This window comes from Acomys minous (assembly GCF_964271855.1).
Source record: "Acomys minous genome assembly, chromosome: 10".
In the NCBI taxonomy this organism is placed as follows: domain Eukaryota; kingdom Metazoa; phylum Chordata; class Mammalia; order Rodentia; family Muridae; genus Acomys; species Acomys minous.
Window position 1 is genome coordinate 6,633,350 of NC_140491.1, and position 26,077 is coordinate 6,659,426.

Here is a 26,077-nt window from a genome sequence, read left to right on the forward strand (position 1 = left end):
TGGTCTACATGTCTCAAAATAATAGTAATGAGATCTCTGAATTTTTCTGTTTACATAACTAATGAGGCCTTCACAGATCTCCCTGGAATCACCAGTCACCTTTCCAGTTAGGCCCCTGCAGGGCATCCCACTGTAGATGCTGAGTTTGTTAATTCCTTTCCCTTCCATGCAGCAGAGTGCTTTGTTTCAGAGCCTGGAATCACAGAGAAGCCACTAGGCTCACCTCAAAGGCCAATATGAGAGCTTGCTGTTAAACGAAGTTCACAACTAGTTTGCACTTACTCAGTATTTTAATTATGCCAATTACCATTCATTTAGAGCACAGATACTTCCTGAATACTATACACTTTACTAAGCTGGTCGTATCGTTTGCTTTCACAGATCACCTCCCACCCTCATCTAGTCTGCTCTGTGCTCTGAGATGCTGGACGTGTGTTCTACGGTATAGTCTCTGCATCAGTGGGCTCCCTTAAAATCAGGGTACCATTTCAAGTGTGGCCGATGGGAAGCTCTGTTGATGTCAGAGCCCACACTTCCTGTCCAGTGACTCTCCCAGGAGCCCTTTCATCATCCCACTGGTGTTCGTCACTCAAGCATGTGAGTACCAAGGAATCTGGCAGCTGTTAGCCTTTGTCATCTTTAATGCCTGTAGATATCGATGACCTCCATCAAATTCTCCTTAGCTACCTCAAAATGAGTCATATCCTATTCTTACGTTACCTTTCAGGCTGTGCTTTGTCCTGAGTGACTCCACTTTATAAAACAGAAGAAGTCTCCATTTTAAGTTCAAATGATGAGACCTAACGGCTCCACAGTTTGTTTGTGGAAGTGAACAACCACCACCTACGCAATATAAACCCTGAGGCATGGACTGGTAACTGATGTTCGTAGAGTGTTACTACTTAGCAAACTTATCAAGTCAGGAACACTTAAGCATGTAGGGTTTCCTGATATTATTTTGATATCATGATCTGGACACACCAAAAAAACCCTCCATGGTTCATATAAAGGAGGAATATCTGACATCAGGGTACAGTTGTTGGGGTAACAGACAATTGAGCTGGCCTGCCTTCAGGGGCCTTCGGGGGCCTGGCAAGGGTTAGCATCATCACCTGTGGCCGTGGCCAGGCGTTTGGGGTTAAAAGGCCCTGCCCACCACCCCAGCTCGCTCGGTCTCCTTCTGTCTCTGTATGTTTCTCTTGGTCTCTCTGTCTCTCTCTGCCCTCACAGCTCACTCAGGCTCTAACTCCTCCCCCCTTCCCTTCCCCCCAGATAAACCTGGTACCAGACCTGTTCCGTGGCGTGCAGTTCCTCACACATAACAACAGTGGCACTTGGTATCCCAGCAACAGACCACGTCATGTCATGTGGCTTATGTGACAGATGACAAGCATCTGTCCTGAGCCTTCAGCGTGCTTCTTCTGCGTGCTTCTGACAGGAATTCAAAGTGGAATTCCAGCAGACTAGCTGTGTGTGTGTGTGTGTGTGTGTGTGTGTGTGTGTGTGTGTGTGTGAACAGCCCTGGCTGTCCTAGACTCGCTTTGTAGACCAGGCTGGCCTCAAACTCAGAGATCCCCCTGCCTCTGCCTCCCACCACCACAACTGGTTATAGATGGTTGTGAGCCACCATGTGGTTGCTGGGAATTGAACTCATGACCTTTGGAAGAGCAGTCAGTACTCTTAACCTCTGAGCCATCTCTCCAGCCCTTTTTTTTTTTTTTTTGGTTTTCCAAGGCACGGTTTCTCTGTGGTAGCCTTGCCTGTCCTGGACTCACAGAAATCCGCCTACCTCTGCCTCCAGAGTGCTGGGATGGCATTAAAGGTATACACAACCACCACTGTCCGGCCTCTGTAACTGAATTTTTATGTTAAGATTTATTGTGTAACATTTCTGGAGGAGGAAAAGATGTGTCTATGTACCCCAGATAAAATGCTGACAGACTGGCTGGAAAGATGACTCAGAGGTTAAGAGCACTTACTATTCTTCCTAAGGTCCTGAGTTCAATTCCCATCTGTAATGTGATCTGGTGCCCTCTTCTGGCCTGCAGGTGTACATGCAGGCAGAACACTACATAATAAATAAATAGATCTTAAAAATAAATAAATAAATAAGTAGAACACGGCCTGGCATGGTGGCGCACACCTTTAATCCCAGCACTCGGGAGGCAGAGGCAGGCAGATCTCTGTGAGTTCAAAGCCAGCCTGGTCTACAAAGTGAGTCCAGGACAGCCAAGGCTAACACAGAGAAACCCTGTCTCAAAAAACAAACAAACAAACATGCTGACAGACCAAAGAAAGGGTTTCATGCAAGTCTATCTTGGTGAACACATGTGTTCTTGGGGTTACTTACGGGGACATGAGTGACTCTGCGGCAGCTGCATCACTGACGGTCTCATCCCTCCTATCCCTCTCTGTCACACACCCGAGCCCCCACGCAGCTAGGTCTGGATTGGCAGGAGGGCAGGTGACAGAAATCTTGACCGAGGGCATCATGAGCCTCCCCCTCTTCCTCCAAGAGAAGCTTAACTCCCCCCATTATATCACCATAGATTTAGCTCTTGGGCTTCCCCCTGCTGTTTTGGTGAAAGGACTGCAGGCCAAGGTTTTCCTTAAGTCACTACAACTGCTGCTGCTTCTTGAGGTGATGGTCATGTCACAACAAGGGGAAATGGCTTAAACACAAAATATCTAACCACCTGCAGTGCCTCTCTTTGCATCTGTACCAGGTCTCTGCTCTTGCCTTTAGTCAGACTTTTTTGAGCCCTATAGTCTTTTCAGAGCCATCTTTTTTTTTTTTTTTTCTGTTTTTTCGAGACAGGGTTTCTCTGTGTAGTCTTGGCCATCCTGGACTCACTTTGTAGACTAGGCTGGCCTCATACTCACAGCGATCCGCCTGCCTTTGCCTCCCGAGTGCTGGGATTAAAGGCGTGCGCCACCACGCCCGGCTTCAGAGCCATCTTAAAACCTGTACAGGGGCTGGAAAGAAGACTTAGCAAGTAGGACTTTCTGCCTTTGCCCCCACATTGGATTACAGCTGCCTCTAGCTTCAGGGGAATCTGACACCTCTGGCCTTCAAGGGCACCTGAATTCACCTGCACATATACACATAGTTTAAAAATCAGTATTTTTAGGGACTGGAGAAATGACTCAAAGGTTAAGAGCCCTTACTACTCTTGCAGAGAACCCAGGTTAGGTTCCCAAGACACATGGTGGCGTACACCATCCATACCTCCAGTTCCAAAAGATCAGATTTTCTTTTCTTTTTTTTTTTTGAGTCAGGGTTTCTCTGTATAGCCCTGACTGTCCTGGACTCTTGTAGACCAGGTAGCCTCGAAGTCACAACGATCCACCTGCCTCTTTCTCCCAAGTGCTGGATTAAAGGCCTGCACAACCACTGCCTGCCTGTAAGAACTATTTTGAAGGAGTAAACAGGTAGTAAGTTTAAATAAACAAGGCAGAAGTAGAAGCATGGGCTTGACTGACAACGACAGGTTAATTCTGACACAAATGTGTCGCACTAGGGTAGACTGTGATGAGGAGTGGACGGGACTCTGCAACTTTCAGGTAACTTTGCTGTGAACCTAAAACTACTCTAAAATATCGTTTATTTACAAAGTAGACCACAAACCTGACTTGGAGGCCCACGCCTTTGATCCCAGCCCTTGAGAGGCAGAGGAAGAGGCAGGCAGGCGGGTCTCTGTGGACTGGAAGCTAGCCTGGTCCAAGAGCGAGTACAGAAGAGCCTCGGCTGTCACAGAGAAATCTTGTCTTGAAAATCAAAACCCAAACAGTAATGAAAACTGAATAAACAAAATGTTATATTATTCTACAAGGACCTAAAAGCAATGTGTTTGTTTTGTTTGAGACAGGGTTTCTCTGTGTAGCCTTGGCTGTCCTGGACTTGCTTTGTAGACCAGGCTGGCCTCGAACTCACAGCCATCCACCTGCCTCTGCCTCCCGAGTGCTAGGATTAAAGGCATGCGCCACCACACCTGGCTGCAAGCAGGCTTCTTTTATTTGAACCTTAATTACTAATACTAACTTTCAGGCCTGGCATTACACTTTACATAAAGAGACTGTGATAAAATATCTTAGAAATTGTTTATTTTGGCTCAGGATGCAGTCCCTCATCTCAGGAAACACAGGGCAGTGAGGGTGTGAGGCAGCTGGTCACATGACATCAGCAGTGAGGGAGCTGAAGGCTAGTGCAGTTTGCTGTCTCCTTTGGATTCAGACTTGGATTCCTGGCCACAGAATGGTTCCACTCACCCTCAGGGAGGGTCAGCCCCCTTCAGTTAAACATTTCAGGAAATACCCTCAGAGAAACACATGTGCCGTGTTTCCATGGTAACTCTAATCTCTTGTTGGCATGAAGATTGGGCATCAAAGATTTATTTATTTGAGACAAGATCTTGTTTGTTTGTTTATTTTTGAGACAGGGTGTCTCTGTGTAGCCTTGACTGTGCTGGCCTCTAACTCACATCAATCCGCCTGCCTCTGCTTCCTGAGTGCTGGGATTAAAAGCGAGTGCCACCATGCTTAGCTGAGACAGGGTCTTACTATGTTGTCCTGGCTGGCCTGGAACTCTCTATGTGGACCAGGCTGTCCCTGAACTCAGAGCTCCTCCTGCCTCTGCCTTCTGAGTGAGAAAGGAGGCAGGAGTGTTGCAGGACAGGAGGGCCTCCAGCAGCGGAGCACTTGAGGATCAGGATGAGCAGCGCAGTGTTCAGTCCTCACTGTCGCGCCCATGGGCCCCTTATGGTTTTTGGGGAGACCAGGCCCCACCCCGGCCTCTAGCCTGTGGCCGTGGGGAGACCAGAGACACTTTTGACCTTGGCACTTCTAACATCTCTGGTGTCTGGAAAGGAAAAGGCTATTAGCCATTAGCCGAGAAAGAAACCGGTCACTTTCCGTTGGGAGTATTGTACCCAGAACTGCCTAGCACGTGTCGACCTCCTGTTCTCGTCAGCACTGTGTTCTGGTGTGCTAACTGCACTGGTTCTGCCGCCTACCAAATACTGCAATTCAGCGTAAGGCATTATCTGTATGAAGTGAAGCCATAGGTGACGTCATCTTTATCAAGCCCAGATATGCCTCTGTGTGTTACAGGACACGTGGTCATTGTACACAGAGATCGATAGGTATTTTCCACCAACAAAAGGAGCCAATTCAAGCCAAATTAAGAATAAAGACAGAAGCTGGTGGAGGTGGTAGCAGCGCACGCCTTTAATCCCAGCACTTGAGAAGCCCTCACAGGTGGATCTCTGTGAGTTCAAGGCCAGCCTGGCCTACAAAGTGAGTCCAAGACAGCCAAGAACAACAAAAACAAAACAAAACAAAAAACAAGGGCTGCAGCTGCACGGCTGACACTGCAGCCAAGGGCTACTAGTGACTTTTGTGCCCTCTTTCATGTACTGTGACTGTGAAATTCACCCTGGATTTCCATAAAAGCCATGTAAAATACTCTCACCAACTACTGTCTTAAAATGATGAAATATTGGGTATATTATTTTAAATAAAAGTTACTACTCATTAAAAAGAAGAAGAAGAAAGGCAGGCTTATTGGGGGCAGCTGGAAAGGTCAAGTAGGGACTGAGGGATGCTGTGAGAACCTGGAGGCCAGCTCCAGCTGGGTCAGATACACACCTCAGCCGCTTGTCCAGGGTCTGAATCCCAACAGAAACCGATTTTGGGTTTTGGTTTGGTTTGGTTTTTCAAGACAGGGTTTCTTGGCTGTCCTGGACTCACTTTGTATACCAGGCTGTCCTCGAACTCACAGAGATCGGCCTGCCTCTGCCTGAGTACTGGGATTAAAGGTGTATGCCACCACCACTTGGCTTATTGGCCATTTGTATTTCATATTTTGAGAATAACCTCTTCACTGGATTTCCCTATTTATTAAATAGTCTTATTTCTTGTTAGGCTTTCAAGTCTTTACATTTAATTTTAGATACAATCTTCCTGAGTTTTTAATTTTTTGGTTTTTTTGAGACAGGGTTTCTCTGTGTAGCCTTGGCTATCCTGGACTTGTTTTGTAGACCAGGCTGGCCTCGAACTCACAGTGATCCACCTGCCTCTTCCTCCCGAGGGCTGGGATTAAAGGTGTGTGCCACCACTGCCCGGTTCTTGCAGATTTTTACCTAGCAATTTTTTTCTGTTTTTAGATTGGTTTATTTATTATTATGTATACACTGCTCTACCTGCATGTACACCTGCACACCAGAAGAGCACATCAGATCACATTATAGATGATTTGTGAGCCACCGTGTAGTTGCTGGGAATTGAACTCAGGACCTCTGGAAGTGCAGTCAGTGCTCTTAAACTGTGAGCCATCTCTCCAGCTCCCAACTCCCAGCAGTTATTTTTTTCCCAATCATTCTTTAGGCTGTTCTTCATTTGATTGCTTCTTTTTCTTTCTTTCATTTAAAAAAATATGTATTTCTTATTATGTATACAGTGCTCTGCCTGCATATGCATCTACAGGCCAGAAGAGGGCATCAGATCACAGATGGTCAGGAGCCATCATGTGGTTGCTAGGAATTGAACTCCGGACCTCTGAAAGAATAGTCAGTGCTTTTACCCTCTGAGATATCACTACAGCCCTCTTTTTTGTTTGTTTGGTTTTGGTTTTGGTTTTCATTTTTTGAGACAGGGTTTCTCTGTGTAGCCTTGGCTGTCCTGGACTCACTTTGTAGACCAGGTTGGCCTCGAACTCACAGTGTTCCGCCTGCCTATGCCTCCCAAGTGCTGGGATTAAAGGCGTGCATCACCATGCCTGGCTTTTTTTTTTTTTTTTTTAAGACAGGGATTCTCTGTATTCTTTTGCTGTACGGAAACTTGACATTTTTGTTTAACCCCATCAACTTTTTTTTTAATCAACTTTTTTTTAAATAATTTTTTTTATATGCATTGGTGTTTTGCCTGCAAATATGTCCATGTGAGGGTGTCAGATATTGGAGCTACAGACAGTTGTGTGCTGTCATGTGGGTGCTGGGAATTGAACTCAGGACCTCTGGAAGAGCAGCCAGTGCTCTTAACCACTGAGCCATCTCTCCAGTCCCCCTTCCCCCCATCAACTTTTTTAAAAGCTTTATTTATTTATTGTTTATACAATGGTCTGTATGCATGTACACCTGCAGGCCAGAAGAGGACATCAGATCACATTATAAATGGTAGTGAGCTACCATGTGGTTGCTGGGAACTGAACTCAGGACCTCTGGATAGGCAGTCAGTGCTCTTAACCTCTGAGCCATCTCTCCAGCCCTTATTTATTTATTTATTGGTTTTTCGAGATAGGGTTTCTTTGTGTAGCCTTGGCTGTCCTGGACTCACTTTGTAGACCAGGCTGGCCTTGAACTCACAGCGATCCGCCTGCCTCTGCCTCCCGAGTGCTGGGATTAAAGTGTGCCACCACGCCTGGCTTTTTTATTATTTTTTGTTTTGATTTGTTTTATATTTTGTAAATATATTTTTTAGTTTATTTATTTATTATGTATACAGTGGTCTAAGAGAGCATCAGATCTCATTATAGATGGTTGTGAACCACCATGTGGTTGCTGGGAGTTGAACTCAGGACCTCTGGAGGAGCAGTCAGTGCTCTTAACCTCTGAGCTATCTCTCCAGCCCTTGTTTTATATTTAAAAAAAAAAATTTATTTTTATTTTATGTGCATAGGTGTTTTTTGCCTGCATGTATGTTTGTGTGAGGGTGTCAAATCATAAAGTTACAGACAGGCGTGAGCTCTCATGTGGGTGCTGGGAATTGAACCTGGGTCCTCTGTGAGTTCGAGGCCAGCTGTCTTGGAATTCACTCCGTAGACCAGGCTGCCCTCAAATTCAGAGATCCGCCTGCCTCTGCTTCCCGAGTGCTGGGGTTAAAGGCGTGCGTCCCCACGCCTGCGACTTATATGTATACAGTTTAAACAACAGAGCATTTGAGTCATATCTACCCCTTCATCTTCTACCTTTAGCACCCTACACCTTCCTCAACTGCAGGTCCTCTTGTTTTTTACTCTTAATTTTGAGAGAGAGAAAAAGAACACATTGAGTTGGTAGGGTGGTGTGAAGGATCTGGGGGCAGTTAGGAGAGGGAAAAATGATCAAAATATATTGCATGAAAAAAATTGTTTTAAATTCAGAAAACCAATACGAAGTCTAATGTGTGCTGCCCATGTTCATGTGAGTGCGAGCTCATCTGCTGGAATGTTAGCCGCATACAAGTGGTCACACCCTGAGAGGAAAGAGACTAGCCACCTGCCCGCAGCTATGAAACTGCTGATGGCTCTGCAGCTGCTGCTGGGACCTGCACTCCCCTTCCGGTCCACGTTGTGGTTATTTTAGAAGTATGGCCTCATAAATGTTTATTATTAGGCTAATTAGTATTACCCGGGTATTTTCTAACCCGTTATCAACCAATACAAACACCGACACCGGTTATATCTTAAAATAGCCTTGGTTCACCTGGGGCAGGGCAGATATTAATCTCCTAAACTACCTCCCATAACTCCTTGCCCCAATCCCATGTCATCAGCTTCTAGTAATTTCTACAGAGCTACCCCCCATCCATAATCCCAAACACTTGCTAAAGTTCTTCATCTGGGCCAACTCCTCCATCCACCCTCGCCCTGTGCTTCTCCTCCACCGTGGCGCCTCCTTCCCAGCATCGTCTTCCGGTCTCTGACTGCTTCCTTTCTCAACAACCTCACTGTCTCCAAAGCCTGAGAACCTTAGCCACGCCTATCCCATTTGCCCTGCCTGGATATGTTGGCTTTTTATTGATCAAACAGGAATACGTTTTTAGGCAATGTTACAAACATTTTGAGGTATGTGAGTCTGCTCATTTGGGCAGCAACCAGAGCAACCCCCACCACATCCATGCTGGAATTTTGTTTTGTTTTGTTTTGTTTGTTTGTTTTTTGAGACAGGCCATGCTGGAATTTTATCAGGCTTCATCTTGTACCAATCTGGCAGAGGTAACCACAGCTGCTGTGCATTTGTAAATTGCAACAGCCACACTATACCTACAAGACAGCATTTCACAGCCCGCCTTCCATCCTCTGGCTCTCACACTTCTTAGTGGCCGCTTTTGATTGATGTTTCCTGAGTCTAATGAGTGCATTAATCAGATGTCCTGTTTAGAGCACTCAGTAGGAGTGTGTCCTCAGCACTTGTACCACTCATGAGTCTCTGCACTGGCTACTGCCCACTACAAAAGGAAGCTTCTGACCACACTGAGAGCAGCAGCAGCCTATGAAGTGAGTTGCTGGCACAGCAGCACTGAGTTGGAAGGTAAAGTTGTTAGATCCTCCTGCTTCTGGCAGGTTCCACGGGAAGCTTCATGACAGAGAGGAGGATGGCAGTCATTTGTCTCAGCAGCCTCACTCTCTGTGATACTGGCACATGGAGGGGGCAAGGCTGTAAGTTAGTTCCTGTCCCCAGAACTCCAGCAGTCCACTGAGGGCTGTGTGTCCGGTATGTATGTCGCATTGGAATTGTGTTTGCTTTGTGTAGCCTTGGCTGACCTGGATCTTGTGTTTGCTTTGTGTAGCCTTGGCTGACCTGGAACTTGCTATAAAGCAGGTAGACCATGCTAGTCTCAAACTCACAGCGATCCACCTGCCTTTGCCTCCCAAGTGCTGGGATTAAAGGCCTGCGCCACCACAGGCCTTTAAAAAAATTTAAGATCTTTAAGCATACCAGACAGGTAAAGTTTTGGCAGAGGTGTGGGTGCTCACTCTTCCTCACGTACGTGGCCTTGCTTTCCCCCCTTGCCATGCACGCTTCACCCCTCCAATCTGAGGAAGATTATGTGTGATGGAGCTAGTTAATTTTGGGTCTTCTTTTCTTTCTTTCTTTTTCTTTTCTGTCATCTGTCTTCATAGCGCCTTCTGTTCCTTGTCCGTCTTGCTTGGAACATCAGTTTTACTGACATTTACATATACTGCTACAAAATGCTATTATATGAGATTGTATTTCTAGACTTGCCTACTTAAATGCAGCACAGTCAGTTTAATAATGACCTTACTTTAAAAATAAGTATTTCAGGTATCACTTCTCTTCTTTTTGGCTAAGATCAAGTGTAAAATTATTTCAGACATTCCAAAGCATATATTTTGGTGTTCTTCTGTATAAAAATAATTATTATAACTCACAAAGTACTGCTTTTATAAAGTTTTACACTTAGAGCAGGGTGCGGTGGTGCGGGCCTGTAATCCCAGCACTTAGGGAAGCAGAGGCAGGTGGATCTCTTTGAGTTGGAGACCAGCCTTTTCTACAAAGCAAGTCTCTGACAGCCAGGGTGACCCAAAGAAACCCTGCTTTGAAACACCCCCCCAAAAAAGAAACACCCCCCCAAAGGCAGGAATAAAAAGAGCTCCATCTCTCAAAGTACAAAATGATAATAATTCAGGAAAAGGTGAGATGCTATTGTTTATAACGTTTTTCTCTCTTCCAAGTAATTCATTCTTTCTGGAGAGATAGGCTAGCCTTACATTTTACCATTTTCTGAATTTCCATATATTGAGTTATTAGCAAGAAATCAAAGCACTTAGCCAAGCGTAGTGGTGTACACCTTTAATCCCAGCACCCAGGAGGCAGAGGCAGGTGGATTGTTATGAGTTCGAGGCCAGCCTGGTCTACAAAGGGAGTCCAGGACAGCCAAGGTTACACAGAGAAACCCTGTCTTGAAAAACAAAACAAGAAAGAAAAAAGAAAAAGAAATCAAAGCACTTAAGCATTTATGCAGTTTCAAATCTCAAGAGGCCTCTCACAGTCATCTCTTTCCACAGGCGTCTTCAGATCAAACACTGCAGAGTCTGTGCATGACGTTTTTGGTGTTTAATCTCCTCTATCCTCCCTCGGTTCTCTTTGTGTGTCTCGGTCTTGGGTTTCTACTGTGAGTCGGTATCCGCCTTGAAGGCACTAACACTTAGTTGCCAGATAGTTATGTCAGTAAATAAGACAGTGGGGGGAAATCCAGTGCAGTGTGAGATGTAGGAGCTGCGGGGATTTAGTGCCAGGAAGGTTTGTCCTCAGTGTCCCAGGAAACTGTAGGAGACAACAAGTGGATGTCTGGCCACAAAACCTGTCTCCTTTTTAGGTTTTGGAGACTGAGTCCCAGGCTGGCCTCGAACTCACTATGTAGCCAGTGATGGCCTTGAACTTATGATCCTTCTGCTTCCACCTCCTGAGTGACCCAGCTGGTGAGGATAACTGAAAAGATGGGTAGGTACAAAACCAGCAGATAAGAGAAAGAAGATGTTTCAGACATGTAAAAATGTTTTGTTGATGTGGGAAATGTAGGTGTATCATTTTTCTATGACCGCCCTAGCTTTGAATTTTGACACAGAGACTTTTTTGTTTTATTTTGTTTTTCAAGACAGGGTCTCTCTGTGTTAGCCTTGGCTGTCCTGGACTCACTTTGTAGATCAGGCTGGCCTCACACAAAAGCTTCAGTCACGATATCTGGGCAGATACTAAGCTCTTCTAAGCCGGTAATATTGGCCTGGGCTCAGCCATGTGGCCCTTTACCCATCATTTTAGTCTCACCCTGGCACCTCCTTCTTCATCTGTGTCCCGATGAATGGCAGCTCTCCTCAGTTCCCACCCCCCCACCCCCAGCTCTCCTCAGTTCCCCTCCCCCCCTTTCCTCTCCTGCCCAGGAGGACACAGGGCTTCATAATAAGGACACCACCGAAGCCACGGTTGTCTAGTCCTGTGCTACTGCATGTCTGGGTTTGCTTTCTGTTGCTGTGATAAATGCCGTGACCAAAAGCAACTCGGAGAGAAAGGGTTTATGTAATGGAACCATTTCCAGGTCATGGTCTGTCACTGGAGCAAGTCTGGAAGGGAGCTCGTGCAGGAGCAGAGATGCTGTTTACTGCTGTGCACTCTGGGGTTTCCTCAGCTTGCTTTCATGTTGTTACAAAGAGAGAAATGCCCAAGTGTTTGATTTTACCAATAAAGACTTTGGAGAGCCAGGTGTGATGGCCCATACTTTTTAATCCCAGCACTCAGGAGGCAGAGGCAGGCAGATTGCTGTGAGTTTGAGGCCAGCCTGGTCTACAAAGTCTAGGACAGCCAAGGCTACACAGAAAAACCCTGTGTCAACAAAACAAAAGAAAAAAGAAAAAACAAAAGAGACTTGGGAGCCAGACGCTGGGGTGAAAAACCTGCCAGCTCTGAGAGGCAGAGAAAGCACTTCCTACTCTACTGACGTCCCAGAGCAAACAGCCAAAAAGCTCAAGACCAAAACCTTGCTAGCTCATCTGCCAGCCCAAGAGGAGAAAGCCAAAAGCTCTTTCTTCTCCACAATGTCTTAAATACCCTTTAACTCAAAGCCCCTCCTCCCTGTTTCGTCCCTGTCATCTGGTTCCTTGCTCCACCTCTTTGCCTAGGGTTAACTTTGCTAAACCCTGTGTACAGAAAGCTCTTGGGCTACACAGTGAGACCCTGTCTCAACAACAACAACAAACAAAAACAAACAAACAAACAAATACATATCTTTGCTTGTTGGCTTTTGGTTTTGTTTGGTTTAGGGGTTTTTTGTTTTAAAGATTTATTTATTATGTGTACAGTGCTCTACCTGCTTGTACCCCTGCAGGCCAGAAAAGGGCATCAGATCACATAATAGATAGTTGTGAGCTGGGAACTGAACTCAGGACCTCTGGAAGAGCAGTCAGTGCTCTTTAACTGCTGAGTCATCTCTCCAGCCCTTTTTTTTTTTTAACTTTTCTTTATTACTATTTTATTTACATAGCTATTCTGTCTCCCTGTATGTCTGTGAGGATGTCAGATTTCCTGGAACTGGAATACAGTTTACTTTTTTTAAACTTTTATTTATTATGTGTTTAGTGTTTTGCCTCCATGTACACTTGTACACCAGAAGAGGGCGTAGATCTCACTACAGATGGTTGATAGCCAACATGTGCTTGTTGGGAATTGAACTCAGGACCTTTGGAAGAGCAGCCAGTGCTCTTAACCTCTGGGCCATCTCTCCAGCCTGCAGAATATAGTTTTGAACTGCCATGTGGGTGCTGGGATTTGAACCTGGGTCCTTTAGAAGAGCAGCCAGTGCTCTTAACTACTGACCCTCCCCTCCAGCCCCTGTTTGCTTGTATTTTGGGCTTCCTAAGTACCTGGGGCTGTAGGACTTTTTACCTCTACCATTTCTAGAAACATCTCACATCTCATGGTTCAACTTTGGGGTAAGGCTTAACCTCTGAATGCCTGGTTCCATCTCTAATAGACTTATAATCCTTTCCTGTTTCTTTTCTCACCTCTGCTCTTTCTCTTCTCCTCCTCCTCCTTGTTGTCTTCTTTTTCAAACCCTGGGTCATTATGCAAGCTAGGCAAGAACTCCTGTGTGACACACATCTCTAACATTCTCCCCCCCCCCTCCTTTCTGAGACAGTGTCTCCAGTAATCCTGGCTGACCTTAAACTCACTATACCTGACAATAACTGTGAGCCCCTGAAACTCCTGCCTGTACCTCCCATGTGCCGGGATTACAGGTGTGGGCCACACACAGTGCCAAGCCTTGTAGCTCTTGGTGTCCTAGGGCCTCTGTTGTCCCAGTAAGAAATGTTAAACCAGCAAGAAGGCTCAGCAGGTGAACACACTTGCCTGGCAAGCCTGGAGACCTGAGGTCAATCTCCACAGAAAGGGGAAAGGAGAGAACCCACCAGTTCTCTACACAGGAAGAAAGTGAATAGATCACGAATTTCTTGTATCTAAAACTTTGCCTCCTATAGCCCAATTTCTTCTATTCAAGACTTACAACAAAAGTACATTATGACAATTTTTTAAATGTATGATTCTATAGTGTTCTCAGCACTATAAAGAAAATAGAGCCAGTGGTGGTGCAGACCTGTAATCCCAACACTATGGTAGGCAGAGGCAGGGAGGTCTCTGTGAGCTTGAGGCCAGCCTGGTCTACAAACTGAGTCTGGGATAGCCACGGCTACACAGAAAGACCCTGTCTTGAAGAAAAAAAAAAGAAAAGAAAAGAAAAGAAAATAGAAAAGGAGTGCAGAAATAATACTGAAAATGATGTAAATCCAATAAAACAGAGATAAAAACAAAAAAGTTTCAGGAAGTGATGAGAGAAGGGGGTAGGGCCTGGAGAGATAGCTTAGAAGTTGAGAGAACTGGCTGCTCTTCCAGAGGTCCTGAGTTCAATTCCCAGCAACTACATGGTGGCTCACAACCATCTGTGATGTGATCTGGTGCCCTCTTCTGGCCTACAGATGGACATGCAGGTAAAGCATTATACACATAAATTTTTTTAAAAAAACAGAAAAGAGAGCTGGGCGTGGTGGCGCAGGCCTTTAATCCCAGCACTCGGGAGGCAGAGGCAGGAGGATCTCTGTGAGTTCAAGGCCAGCCTGGTCTACAAAGTGAGTCCAGGACAGCCAAGGATACACAGAGAAACCCTGTCTCGAAAAACCAAAAACAAAACAAAAAACCAAAAACAAAAAAACCAGAAAACAGAGTAAAGGGAAGGAAACAAGTCAAAGTAAACTTGCTTCACACAGTGTGGGGACCGCTCTCCTGACCGCAGCACTCAGCCGTGTCTCTAAGCTCTGCCTCAGAGGGGAAGACTGGAAATGCACCAGGGCCCAAGAGGAAGGGAGACCGGGGTGAGGGGTCGGAGCTACGTGACTATGCAGAGCTGCTGTGCTGTGTGGGTTGGTAAGACGGAACCTAGACAAAGGCCTCCGTTTCCCTCCTTCAGTGACTGAATCTGAGACTTAGGGATTGAAGGGGCGACGAGCGGTGCCACACTAAACTGCCATGGAGGAGGAGAATGCCTTTACCCTCCCAGTTACGGGGCTGTGCCACCACGCCTCGTGCTTGGTGGGCTCTCCTGACCATACTTCGTGTCTGTGTGCACAAGTCAGTAAGTCCTGGCAGCTGCGGAGGTCGGGGGTAGTTCTGACAGTTTTCTCCCTCCATCACAGGATCCCAGTAATCTAACTCAGGTCCTCCGGCTTATCAGAAAGCACTTGTGTCCCCTAGCATCTCAGTGACCCAGTGGTGCATTTTTGTTTATTTGTTTTTTGTTTGTTGTTTCAGGCTTTGAGGGTGTTTTGTTTTGCTGGCTTTTCAAGGGTTTCTCTGTGTAGCCTTGGCTATCTAGGACTTACTTTTTAGACCAGGCTAGACTTGAATTCACAGCGATCCACCTGCCTCTGCGTCCGGGTTTGTTGATTTTTTAAAAATGTGTATAGGTGGGCTGGAGAGATGGCTCAGAGGTTAAGAGCACTGACTGTTCTTCCAGAGGTCCTGAGTTCAATTCCCAGCAACCATGTAGTGGCTCACAACCATTTATAATGTGATCTGTTGCCCTCTTCTGGCATGGAGGTGTATGTGCAGGCAGAGAACTGTATGCATAATAATAAATAAATACATCTTTTTTTAAAAAATGCCTATGAGTATGTGTCCATGTGAGTGGATGTGGGCATTAGTGTGCAAGTGGCCAGAAGAGGCGCTCAGGTTGTCTGAAAGAACAGCAAATGGTCTAAACTTCTGAGCCATCTCTCAACCACTTGATACATATTTTTATTTATTTTTGTTTTTTTATATTTTTGATACATATTTTTAAAAGACACAAATGTGTACCCCCATACTAATGCACACATAATAAATAAATGTTTAAAAAAAAGTGTAACAACTTGATAGGACTTGAGTTTCACTAGGTATCTCCCCGCCCCATCCCTACACCTTTAATTCTTGAAAACCAAGGAAACCAAGGGGAGCTAGCTGTTTAGGCTGTGATTTAGGTTCCAAGAAACACCCTGAGGTTGATGTGTTATTCTTTGTTAATCAACTTGGGAAGGAAACCAGATTTAAAAATCACTGACTTGTCCAAAGCAAGTTTTGTATGTTTTGTTTGTAACTGTGTCTCAGAACATATGGAGACGGTCATAGTTGGGGTCTCAGGATGTGTGAACTGTGTTGCAAAGACAAATGAAAACAGCCATGTAGACAAGTGAGCATTATCCTGGAGTTGAGACACCTGCTCAGAACAGTTTCTCCATAGCCAGCCCTCCGTCAAACTGAGTTCCAGACAGTCAAGGCCTACTTCCTTTTGGAGGCCTTTGTAAAATGTGTATTTGTATATAATGGGGGAGGGGAGGCTCATGCCTGTGCCACAGCCCATGTCCTGCTCAGCAAGCTCTGCTTCCTGTCTTTGTCCAGTGCAGACATCCCATAAGTGCTGTCTGAGGGCACGGACATGAGAACATGCTCCCGGAGTGAAGCATTCAGGCCACCAGCCTCTTTCACAATCTCTCTCTATCTCTCGTTTTGTGTTTCCACGTAGTACAGGCTAGACTTGAACTCATAATCCTCCTGCCTCACACCTTTGAGACCCTGGGTTAGAGATGTACCACCACACCACCTTGCTGCCTTTTTGAGTCCTTTCTGTCACCTCCTATCAGGAGGAAGGAGGGATCCGAGGAATACAGTTTGGAGCTAGTACCCATCTGAGTCCAAGGGAATTTCCATTGCCAATTAGCGAGTCTGTAATGTCCTCAAGGACTTTGGAGGGACAGAAGAGAAATCATAAGGAACTTATTAACTGAACAAGGTCCTCATGATGACTAAGAACACGTTGTTCAATGTGAGTTTAGTGTCTCATATCTTTATTTTATTTTTCCTTTTTAGTTTTTGGTTTTTTCGAGACAGGGTTTCTCTGTGTATCCTTGGCTGTCCTGGACTCCCTTTGTAGACCAGGCTGGCCTCGAACTCACAGCGATCCACCTGCCTCTGCCTCTGCCTCTGCCTCCGCCTCCGAGTGCTGGGATTAAAGGCATGTGCCACCATGCCCAGCTGCTGTCTTTATTTTTATCTTATGTGAATTGGTGTTTTGCTTGCATGGGTCTATATAAGAGAGTCAGATCCCCTGGAACTGGAATTAAAGACAGTTGTGAACTGCCTTGTGGGTGCTGGGATTTGAACTCAGGTCCTCTGGAAAAGCAGCCAGGGCTCTCAGTCCCTGAGCCATCTCTCCAGCCCCTTCTGATGTCTTTTTAAAAAGCCATTAAAGTAGCTGGGCATGGTGGCGCACGCCTTTAATCCCAGCATTTGGGAGGCAGAGGCAGGTGGATCGCTGTGAGTTCGAGGCCAGCCTGGTCTACAAAGTGAGTCCAGGACAGCCAAGGCTACACAGAGAAACCCTGTCTCAAAAAAGAAAAAAAAAGAAAAAAAGAAAAACAATAAATATTGTCTCCTATTATTTGTTTGTTTGTGTGTTGATAGGTAGACTCCTGCTTTGTATCCCTGGCTGGCCTAGAACTTGTTCTGTAGACCTGTGGCCTCCGACCTGCAGCACTTAGCTACCAGGTCGTGATTTTCCTGCCTCTGTTGAGACTCGGCTAGTGCCACTGTGGGTTGTGTGATAGTCACGCAGTAACTGAAGGGGAGGAATGCTGAAGAATGGACTCTTGTACTAGCTTCCTCCCTGCCTTCCCTAGCCAGGCTAGTGGGGGGGGGGGCAAATTTATTCACTTATTAATTTTGTGTAATGTCCATGGTGAGTGTGCTCCACACAAATGTAGAGGTCAGAGGTGAACACTGGGTGTCTTCTTCAATCACTTGTCACCTTATTTTTTTTGTGTGTGTGTGTGACAGATTCTATCCTGTCTAAATTAAGTTTTGTTGTTGTTTCAAGACAGAGTTTCTTTGTGTAGCCTTGCTAACTTAGGTTTCTATTGCTGTAATAAAGACCAGGACCAAGGGGGTTGGAGAGATGGCTCAGTGGATAAGATGACTGGCTGCTCTTCCAGAGGTCCTGAGTTCAATGCCCAGCAACCACGTGGTGGCTCATAACCATCTATAATGAGATCTGGTGCCCTCTTCTGGTGTGCAGTACATGGTGTACATGCAGTCAGAACACTGTATAAATAATAATTTAAAAAAAAGATTCACCTATGGGCAGTCTGGTGGAGACATTTTCTCAATTAAGGTTCCTCTTCTCCAAACAAAATCAACCAGGACACCCACTGAGCCTAGAGTTCACTGATTCAACTAGGCTGTTATGTGTTGTCATGTATCACATCACCCCCGCCCCCTCCCCTGCCCCGCCCCCAACTACGCTGTTTACAGTGGCAGGTGTTCACACAGGTGCTGCAGATGTGCACTTAGGATCTCATGTGTGCATCATAACCACCTTACCAACTGAGCCATCTCTCTGCCTGCCTTTTTGTTTGTTTGTTTGTTTGTTTTGAGACAGGGTCTCTCTGTGTTAGCCTTGGCTGTCCTAGACTCCCTTTGTAGACCAGGCTAGCCTCAAACTCATTTCAATCAGCACTGGGATTAAAGATATGCACCACCATGCCCGGCTCCTGATTTCTGTTTCTTTTTTCTTTGGCTTTTTGAGACAGGGTCTCTCTGTGTAGCCTTGGCTGTTCTGGATTCACTCTGTAGACCAGGCTAGCCTCAAACTCACAGGATCCACCTGCCTCTGCCTCCCGAGTGCTGGGATTAAAGGTGTGCGCCACTACGCCCGGCGTGTGTGTGTGTGTGTGTGTGTGTGTGTGTGTGTGTGTGTGTGTTGTGTTGTGTTTTGGCTGACTTCTGTTTCTTAGGGATATCTACAGATATAGCTATTGAGGCAGAGTTGCATCATGAGGCCTGGAACTTGCTATGTGGCCCCGGCTGTCTTTGAACTCCGAGATCTGCCTGTCTCTGTTGGAAAGTTATAACTATTTTATATACAATGGCTTTAGTTTACGAAATAGCATATAAATTGTTGGCAAAAAAAAGTCGAGCCCTTGGCTGTCCTATCTCGAAAAAACAAAACCAGCCAAACAAACAAAAAACAAAAACGGGCTGGAGAGATGGCTCAGTGGTTAAGAGCACCGCCTGCTCTTGCAAAGGTCCTGAGTTCAATTCCCAGAAACCACATGGTGGCTCATAACCATCTGTAATGTGATATGGCGCCCTCTTCTGGCCTGCAGAAGTACATGCAAGCGGAGCACTGTATGCATAATAAATAAATTAATTAATTACAAAACAAACAAAAACAAAAGGGTGGGGGATGGTGGTGGTGGCACAGGCCTTTAATCCCAGCACTTGGGAGGCAGAGGCAAGTGGATCAATGTGCATTCAAGGTCAGCCTGGTCTATAGAGTGAGTCCAGGTCAGCCAAGGCTATTATACAGAGAAACCCTGTGTAACAAAGAAACAAACAAGAAAGAAAGAAAAAGAAAAAAAGAAAGGACAAATAAATATGTTTGCTAGGCACACACATAAAAAATATTTTTGAAGCTAGGCTTGATGGCACTGCCCAGTGCTTTTTTTTTTTTTTTTTTTTTGGCTTTTTGAGACAGGGTTTCTCTGTGTAGCCTTGGCTGTCCTGGACTCACTCTGTAGACCAGACTGGCCTCGAACTCACAGCAATCCACCTGTCTCTGCCTCCCAAGTGCTGGGATTAAAGATGTGTGTCCCCAAGACCAGCTCAACCAGTAATCTTAATCCTTGGGTGAGGCCAGGAAGATCTTGAGTTTGGGGCTAGCCTATGCCACATAATGAGACCCTATTTGAAAGAATAAAACAAAAATTTTTTGAATTTATGATATCAAGCTGTCCTACTGTTGAGCCTCCAGCCACTGGTTAGGCTCACACTGTGATCTTCTAGGCATCTTAGTCTAGGGGTATTGATTGGGTTTGTTTTCTCTGCCAGCTAAAGAATTTACAGGCAGGAAACATCTCCAGTGAGACGGGTAGGGACCAGAAATTCTTAACTACAGTGGACAGGAGCAGACAGAATCCTGTGGTAAAGAAAGATTTTTTACTCAGGGAGTGAGGAAACACACATATTTTGGGCACACGGAGAAAAGACCCTCTGCAAAGCTGAGCTGGGGACTCACGGAATTGGGGAAGGCAAAGCTTAGGCTCTCCTTGAGGGCTGGGACTTTTAAGGTCTCTGAAGGGCCTTCCTCCTCTATTTTAGGGGTTGGTCAGTTTGAAGAGGAACAGGACGGCTGTCTGGCACACAACTGTTGTGCAAACACGTCCGATCTGGCCTTGAACTTGTTGAACCAGTCCATCCACAGGGACCTGACTGACAAGAGGAAAAGCCCACAAGGCCTTTATTTTAAGCTGCCAGACTTTGGTCTCAGGTCAGGTAAAGAAGCAGCCATCTTGGAAGTTCACCCTTTTATTACATAGTCAGGGCCTTCTCCCTGTTTCTCTGACTATTTGGGAGTCTGTCTGATACCTAGGCCCTTGGTGCTAGCAGCAATGGCCTATATTAACATCCTCTGCAGGGGTGGCGCTAATTGGATCATGGTGTGTGTGTGTGTGTGTGTCTATGTGTGTGTCTATGTGTGTCTGTATCTTGATCTTAAAATCCAAGGCCTCTTACAAGCTACACAAATGCTCTACCAACTGACCCACATCCTCAGCCCCAGTCGGAACCCATATCAGGACCTTTGTACCGTCTGCCTACCTGCCTTTATTTACCTTTGGTACATTATAAGAAAAAGCAAACAAAGTAGTCTATGACAGGGCCCAATAAAACTCCAAGTTTGCCAACTCCACTTCCTTCTCTTTTAAATTTAGGAATCTTTGCTAGATTATCCTTTTATATGATGAGCAAAGCAAATATGTCCATGAATTTAAACAGATGAAGACATAATATAGTGGCTGACAAGTGACACTTAAATTTCTCTTGTAGTGCTTGGGAATTTACATTCACTCCCAAGCTGGGGAGTGGTTGCTGCGTACACCGCTCCTGCAGAGGGCCTGAGTTCAGTTCCCAGCATCCGAATTGTGGGGCTCACAGTTATTTGTAACTCCAACTCCACAGGATTCAATGTCCTCTTCTGGCTTCTATAGGCACCTGTATTTACATGTACACAGACCCTCACAAAGACAAGCACATAATTAAAAATAAATCTTAAGCATTTTACATGCCAATCTGGACATGCTGATATTCTCTCTCTCTCTCTCTCTCTCTCTCTCTCTCTCTCTCTCTCTCTTTCTCTCTCTCTTTCTCTCTCTCTCTCTCATAATCCTACCCCTTGGGAACTGGAGGCAGGAGGCTGGCGGAGTTTATAATACCCTCAGCCACACAGCAACTTTGAGGGGCCTTATGTAGACCAGGCTAGCCTCAAACTCACGGAAGAGCTACCTGCCTCATCTCCTCAATGCTGGGACTAAAGTCATGGGCTACCACAGCCAGCTGAGTGTTAGTCAGGGTCTCGGTATGTAGCCCTGGTGCCTGGATCTTACTACAAGATCTGCCTACCTCTGCTTCCTGAGTGTTGGGACTAAAGGCATTTGCTGCCATGACCAGCTGCAAATACAATTTTAAAAAATCAGGGCATATTCCTTTAATCCCAGGGTTTACGTCTTTAATCCCAGCAGGAGGGAGGCAGAGGCACAGCAGAGGCCGAGTTTCAGGACAGTCTGGTCTTCATAACAATTTCCAGGCTAGCCAGGGCTACATAATGAGATAGTGTCTCAAAAAACAAACAAACAAAAAAAAACAAAAAAGTTTAAAAAGTTCATGTAGTTGGACATGCTTGCAGCTTTTTTTTTTTTTTAATTTTTTCAGATAGGGTTTCTCAGTGTAGCCTTGGCTATCCTGGACTCCCTTTGTAGACCAGGCTTCGAACTCACAGAGATTAACCTGCTTCTGCCTCCTGAGTGCTGGAATCACAGGTATGCACCACCACGCCCAGCTTGCCTGCTGTTCTTTTTATTTTTTTATTTTTTATTTTATTTTTTTGGTTTTTCGAAACAGGGTCTCTCTGTTTTGGCTATCCTAGACTCACTTTGTAGATCAGGCTGGCCTCAAACTCACATCAATTCACCTGCCTCTGCCTCCTGAGTGCTGGGATTAAAGGCATGTGCCACCACTGCCCAGCTTAACTTTTTTTTTTTTTAATTACATATACAATGTTCTGCTTGCATGTACACCATGTGGCTGCTAGGAATTGAACTCAGGACCTCTGGAAGAGCAGACACTGCTCTTAACCACTGAGCCATCTTTCTAGCCTTAAAATACATCTTTTATTCAATCCCCTTTCAAAAATAAATCATTTAAGCAAGAAGAAAGTAGAGTCAAGATATTTGGGGAAAAGCTGGGCTCGGTGGCACACGCCTGTAATCCCAGAGGAGCCAGAGGCAGGTGGAACACTGTCAATTCTTGGCTGGCCTGGACTACAAAGTGAGTCCAGAACAGAGAAATCGCCGGGCGTGGTGGCGCACTCCCTTAATCCCAGCTTTATTGTGTACCTGGGGTTGGACTGACAGACTGCTGCCTGAAAACCTTTTCCCAAATTGCACTGTGTTTATAATATGCTAACCACGAACCGCCTGACATTAGACTCTCCAGAGTCTGATCCAGGTTGGCAAAGTCAATCTTCACCTGGGTTTTACTCTCATCTGTTTGAGGGGATCACTTCCCTGTATGAAACCTGCAGGGACCCCTCACTATTTTTCTTTTTGGGGTGGTGGTGGTTTGAGACGGGGTTTCCCTGTATAGCCCCTGCTGTCCAGGAACTCACTATGGAGACCAGATTGGCCTTGAACTCAGAGATCTGCCAGCCAAAGCTGGTATTACAGGTGTGCATGACCACTGCCCGGCACATATGTGCCTTTGAATAAAATTTTATAGATATAGACTTGTATCAAGAGCTTTTTTCCCTCCAAGTATCTTTTTTTTTTTTTCAAGACAGGGTTTCTCTGTTCTGTTTTTGTTGTTGTTGTTGTTGTTCTTTGGTTTTTTTGAGACAGGGTTTCTCTGTGTTAGCCCTGGCTGTCCTGGACTTGCTTTGTAGACCTTGAACTCACAGCAACCCACCTGTCTTTATCTCCTGAATGCAGGGTTTCAAGGCATGTGCCACCACGCCTGGCAAAACTTTTTTTGTTTTGTAAAACTTTTTTTTTTTAAGTTTTTTTTTAAAAAAAAGTTGTATTTGGGCTGCAGATATGGCTCAGAGGTTAAGGGCACTGGATGCACATGGTGACTCACAACCATCTATAATGAGATCTGGGTGCCTTCTTCTGGCAGACAGGCACACATGCAAGCAGACACATTGTATACATAATAAGATTTATTTATTATTATGTATACAATGCTGTCTGCATGTACACCTGCAGGCCAGAAGGGGGCATCAGATCACATTATAGATGGTTGTGAGTCACCATGAGGTTGCTGGGAATTGAACTCAGGACCTCCGGGAGAGCTCTTACCCTTTGAGCCATCTCTCCAGCCCCGTGTAGAAACTCTCTTACAAAGTCCACGTGACCATGAAGCTGGATCTAAAAGGCCTACAATCTAATGTGGTCTCTGATGGATAACAGAGATCAACAGGCCACGCAGTCCTTGTGACAGCTAAGCTAAGGGCAGGTAGTGGACTAGAGAAGAGGCTGGGGAATCAGTGAGGTCTGTCTACTGATAGCAGAAAGGTCAGCAGGTCACTTACAACCTGCACTTTCACCTTTCTGGATGGAATGCAGGTGATTTTATCTCTCCATTGAGGAGATAACATTCCTGGTTCTCTCAGCGCTGCTTTGTAAGTACAAGGACCTCTTGCCCCACACAAAAACACATATGTAATGCAAATATGCTGTATTTTAACATAGGTAATTGTAAAATTCTGAACCCAAGAATGTTGTTGAAACTATGCAATTGAAAGGGCAGAATTTGATGTGAATTATACCTCAATAAGGATGTCAAAAAACTAAAGAACAGAATCGCCTGATGTGGTGGCACACGCCTTTAATCCCAGCACTTGGGAGGCAGAGGCAGGCGTATCTCTGTGAGTTCGAGGCCAGCCTGGTCTACAAAGTGAGTTCAAGACAGCCAAGGCTACACAGAGAAACCCTGTCTCAAAAAACCAAACCCAAACCCAAACCAGAAACCCAAACCAAATAAAAACAAAAAAATCAGGTCAATGGTGGTACATTTGCTTGGCAAACAGACACCTAATGTCTTTTTTTTCTTTTTTCTTTCTTTTTCTTTTTCTTTTTTCTTTTTAAAATTGAGACAGGGTTTTCTCTGTTAGCCTTGGCTTTATAGACCAGGCAGGGATCCGCCTGCCTCTTCCTCCCGAGTGCTAGGAACATGTGTTTTTCTTAGATGGACTTAGAAACTGTTCAGCTCCATACCAGACCTCAGTGTCAGCAGTTCCTAACCCCAGCCAGCTGCATAGAACACTTTAAAACAATCTTTGAAAAGGCCAGGCACATTTTCCTGGCAAACAACAGGGTGCTTCCTTCCAGGGGCGGGACAGGGCCCTGGGCCACCCTCAGTCCTGGCCTCATCGTCTCCACGTGTGTCTCAGGCCTAGGGGACTCTATCTCAGTGGGACTCTGCTGTGGCTCGCAGGCCTGGGGCCCAACCAAGCAGAAGCTGCACTCATGCCTTCAGCTCCCCCACTTCTGTTGAGGTGCTAACCTCTGAAGCCCGGGGTGCTCTCTGGCTGAGTTTTGTGGAGGTTAGACATGTAGCAATCCATTCCAATATTTTTGGTTTTGTTTTTCTGGATACAGTAGCCCTGGAGCTCTGTAGACCAGGGAGCCTCAAACTCAAGAGATCCACTACTTTTGCCTCCATATTGCTGAGATTAAGGGCATGTGCCATCACTGCCAGGTCAATTTTGTTTTTCATAGCTCAGCAACTGGGAATTATGAGGGTTTCTTCTTTTGGGTGGGAGAGTGTTTTCTTTAATGACAATTTGTAGTTACACTGTGTCCTGAGGAAGACAGAGCTCCTGTGTTTGTTTTGGTCGGTTGGTTTTGTTTTGTAACTTGTAACTTTACCCAGAGTGGCAGGCTATACCTATGTAGAACAAGGAAACTTTGAACCATGTAGCCACTTACACGCTAGATGGCACTGGGATGTTTGGTTTGGTTTTTGGTTTTTCAAGACAAGGCTTCTTTGTGTATTCTTGACTGTCCTAGACTCACTTTGTAGACCAGGTTGCCCTCGAACTCACAGCGATCCACCTGCCTCTGCTTCCGGAGTGCTGGGATTCAAGGCACGTGTGCCACCATGCCCAGCTGGATAGCACTGCTTTAAAGGGTTTTGTTTTCCTTGTTGTTAGATTGTTAAAATATTAGAGAAGAAAATGAAATCCCACATGGATGTTTTCTGGAGTTTAATATTTTCTGTCCTGATTTTAGAGTCTCAGAATATTTTTTTCTTGTACTTAGTTATCACAATATTCTTAGCTTTCTCCAGAGTTTCTTGAAGTCACTGGATACATATGCAGAGTTAGGGCTTCCACCTCTGCTTTTCTTGTTCAGCAGGCGCCATACTTCTATATACGCTGTCTTACTTCTATTGGTTCCTCGACCTTTCTTACACAGGTATGAAGTTGTCTTTGGCTTGTTGAAATACTGCTTCTCAGGGTCCCCTAGCTCAAGAAAGGAGTGCTGCTACCTTCTTTCGGCTACATTCCCTCCCTTAGGAGGAGGCCAAACCCAGGGATAGGCTCCCATTAAAAAACATATATATATATATTCTACGTGGTACTGGCTGGCCTCAAATTCACACACGCCGCCGCTTCAGGGCCAGAGTTTCTCTTTGTAGCTCTGGCTGTCCTGAAACTCGCTCTGTAGACCAGCCTGTCTCCCCCACCCTCAGCTTCCAACATATCTCTTTTAACGTTGATGTTGAACTCAATTTAGGTCTGCTTTCCAGTCCAAAACTGGAACGTCATCAGTTGACGTGCTTCTGTAATCCTCGGGTTCCGATTTTCACGTGGGCCTGGTGATCAACTACCAATCCCTCTGCAGGTAGACCGGGTCTCAGCAGACATCAATTTGCGCGCACCTCCACCTAAGGATGACTAAACCCTGCGGAGGACAGTGCATCCTTCAGCAAACGCGCGTCAGACGAAACTGACCACGGAAGGCAATACGGAGATTACGTGGGACAATTCAACAGCCCAGGCGCCCCTCCTTCACAGTAGTGGGGCAGCCCCACCCCTCCACACCGGAACTGCCTCCTCCGTGCCCGGCGCGCCCACGCACGTCAGCGCAGAAGCTGCGGGAGCCGCTCCCCCCGCCCCATCCGACGCAGGTGGCCAGCGCGACACGCGCATGCTCACTAGGTAG

The 26,077-nt window shown here is 45.7% G+C and overlaps 1 protein-coding gene across 3 annotated transcripts in view; it reads left to right on the forward strand.

Moving 5' to 3' along the window:
* The window catches only part of SMIM14 (small integral membrane protein 14), a 71,212-nt gene that overhangs the window by 6,908 nt on the left and 38,227 nt on the right, over positions 1-26,077 (forward strand). For 2 of the 3 annotated variants that reach the window (XM_084797615.1, XM_084797616.1), the window contains exons 2-3: positions 382-597; positions 25,757-26,073. The gene's annotated coding sequence lies outside the window, so the exon portion shown is untranslated. Of the gene's footprint in view, positions 1-381; positions 598-25,756; positions 26,074-26,077 lie in introns of those variants that run through there. The other variant, XM_084797617.1, reaches the window with a different exon arrangement.